Source organism: Chrysochloris asiatica, unplaced genomic scaffold (genome assembly GCF_000296735.1).
Source record: "Chrysochloris asiatica unplaced genomic scaffold, ChrAsi1.0 scaffold00006, whole genome shotgun sequence".
Classification (NCBI taxonomy): domain Eukaryota; kingdom Metazoa; phylum Chordata; class Mammalia; order Afrosoricida; family Chrysochloridae; genus Chrysochloris; species Chrysochloris asiatica.
The window spans coordinates 764,324-767,675 of NW_006408524.1; positions in this window are offsets into that span (position 1 = coordinate 764,324).

Genomic DNA, 3,352 nt, shown 5'->3' on the forward strand with positions numbered 1-3,352 from the left:
TTTAATAAAAACATTTATTAAAGGAAAAAAAAAAAAGAAAAAAAGCTGAAAGTAAAGAAGTTCAAGCTGCACTGAAGACAATGGATAAAAAGACAGCATCAGGAAGTGACAGAATACCAATCTAAACATTTCAACAAACTAAGGCAGCGCTGGAGATGCTCACTGGTTTATGCCAAGAAATATGGAAGATGGCTACCTGACCAAGTGGGTAGAAGTAATAATAACTGAACAACAGAATTAATGTTATACACAAATGAAATTGTTCTGAAGATAATTCAAAAACAGGTGCAGTAGTACATCAACTAGTAGCTGCCAGAAATTCAAGCCAGATTCAGAAAAGGACATGGGAATGAAGGATATCCTTGCTGATATCAGATGAATGGATCCTGACTGAAAGCAGAGAATAACAGAAAGATGTTGACTTGTGTTTTATTGGCTATGAAGAGCTATTCAACTCTGTGGACAATAACAAACCATGGATAATTCAAGAATGCTTGCCTATGCTCATATAGAACCTGTTTATAGATTAAGAGGCAGTTGTTCAAACAGAACAAGGGGCTAGTGGTTGGTTTAAAATCAGGGCAGGTATGTGTCAGGGTTTTATCATTTCATCATGCTTATTTAAACTCTATGACGAGCAAATGTTGTGCGAAGCTAGACTACATGATGAAGGTGGTATCGGGATGGACGCTCATTGACAACTTGTGATGTGCAGATGATACAACTGTGCTTTCTGAAAGTGAAGACTTGAGGCACTTATTGATGAAGATCAAAGACTACTACAGCCTTCAGTATGGATTATGCCTCAATGTAAAGGGAAAAATATAATCCCAACTGGACCGACAAACAACATCATGATAAATAGGGAAAAGATAGAATCTGTCAAGGATTTCATTTTACTGGCGTCCACAATCACTGCCCAGGGAAGTAGCAGTCAATCGATCAAAAGTTGTATTTTGCATTGACACATTTACTACCAAAGGCTTCTTAGAGCGTTAAAATGCAAACGTGTCAGTTTGAGGACTGAGGGGAGCCTATTGTTATTATTGTTAGGTGCCGTCACATTGGTCCTGACTCATAGTGACCCTGAGCATAACAGAATGAAACACTGCCCGCTCCTACGCCATCCTCACAATTGTTACTACACGTCGTCCATTGCTCTGCCAACGTGCCAGTCCATCTTGCTGGGGTTCTTCCCCTCTTATGCTTACCTTACGCTTTACCAAACAGAATATCCTTCTTTAAGAACTGGACCCTCCTGATAACATGTATGAAGTATGAGAGGCTTCTAAGAAGTATTCTGGCTGTACTTCTTCCAAGACAGATTGGTTTCTTCTTCCAGTCCATAGTACTTTCAATATTCTCCTCCAACACCATAACTCAATTATATCAATTCTTCTACAGTGTTCCTTATTCACTGTCCAATTTTCGCATGCATATGAGGTTATTGAAAATATCATGTCTTGGGTCAGGTGCACCTTAGTCCTGAAACTGACATCTTTGCTCTTCAACACTTTACAGAGGTCTTGTGCAGCAGATTTGCTCAATGCAATACATCATATTTTCTTGACTGATTATTCCATAAGTGTTGATAGTGGATCCAAGCCTGTAAGAAGTTGTGTTATTTTCAATTGCCTCATATGCTTGTAGAAGTTGGAAAATGAATAAGGAAGAGATCAAAGAACTGATGCATTTGAATTAGAGTGTTGATGAAGAATATTGAATATACTGTAGACTGTTTTGTTGTTGTTAAGTGCTGTCAAGTCAGTTCTGACCCATAGTGACCCTCTATAAGGTTCCCAAGGAGCAGCTGGTGAGCTTGAAGCGCTGACCTTGCAGTTCAAACTAACTTTGTAGTTCAGCGCATTAACTCACAGCACCACACCAGGACTCATGGACTGCTAGAAGAACAAACAAATCTGTCTTGGAAGAAGTACAGACAGAATGTTCCTTGTTATTGTTAAGTGCCATTAAGTTGGTTCACATTCATCATGACCCTGTATAGGGTTTCTGAGGAGGGCTGGTGAGTTCAAACCACCGGTCTTGTGATCCAGTGCTTACCCTACAGCGCCACACCAGTACTTCACATTCTAATAATGCTCCTTAGAAGGATTTTGAGACTTTGTCTCATGTACTTTGGACACATTACCAGAAGGGGCCAGTCTCCTGAGAACATCATGCTTGGTAAAGTAGGTGAGTGGAAAAGAGGAAGACCTTCAGTAAGATGGATTGGCACAGTGCCTGCAAGAAGGAACTTACAAACAGGAAAGATGGTGAGGCTGGAGTAGGATCAGGCAGGTTTTCCTTCTCTTGTCTATGGGGTTGCTATGAATCATTAACTAACTTGATGGCACATAACAGCAACATTTAAGCTCTGTGGTACCAATTCCCTACTGGGCTCATGGTAACATTTGGTATTGCTGTTATTAGGGACATAGTTTTCATGAAGGGCTACGTGTCCTTTGGCTACTCATATCTATTTGATGTTGTTGTTAAAGTGCCATCAAGCTGGTTTTGATTCATAGGGTTTCCGAGGAGTTGCGGTAGGTAATTTGTGAGTAGCTAGGCTGAGACAGCCACACTATCTGGATCTGAGAACATAGGTTGTTTAAAATGAGTACTTCAGTGGGCAGGGTAAACTGCATTTCCCTACCTTTACTGGTCCCAATGAAAGTCTCTGGGTGATACAAACTTTAATATACCTGACTGGTAGCCAAAAGGTCGAGGGCAGTTCTACTCAGACACCTATGGGGTCACCATGAGTTGGAACCAGGTCAGTGGCACATGGCTTTACTCATCCCTACAGAATTTCTGAATGTTTACATCTCAGTTTTTCTCCCTTCATTTGAGAATGTACCAGGATGTTGCCAACGTGATGATGGTTGGCTTGATTGCTTTCTGCCTCTTATGACATCCACACATTTTTTTTTTAACCTCCAAAATTCTTGGTACTTCCTTTATGATAAGGAGCTCTGGTAGCGTAGTGGTTACAAATCGGGCTGTGAGCTCAAGGTCAGCAATTCGAAACTACCAGCTGTTCAGCGGGAGAAAGATGAGGCTTTCTGCTCTCGTAAAGATTTACAGCCTTGGAAACCCTGTACAGGGTCGCTATGAGTCGGAACCGACTCCACGGCACATAACCACCTCCACCACCACCACCTTTATGATGGCTGAATTCCCTGTTGGCGTAAACCAGAGCCCCTTTCACAGGCTAACTTGAGTGCAGGTTGAAATCATATTATTTGTTCAATTACAACACTCATGACAACTAAGCCTTGCTGATAGTCACTTATTGTGTAGGATGACCGCAGTCTGGAGGACTGAGGAGGCTCAAATAGTTATTATCATGAAA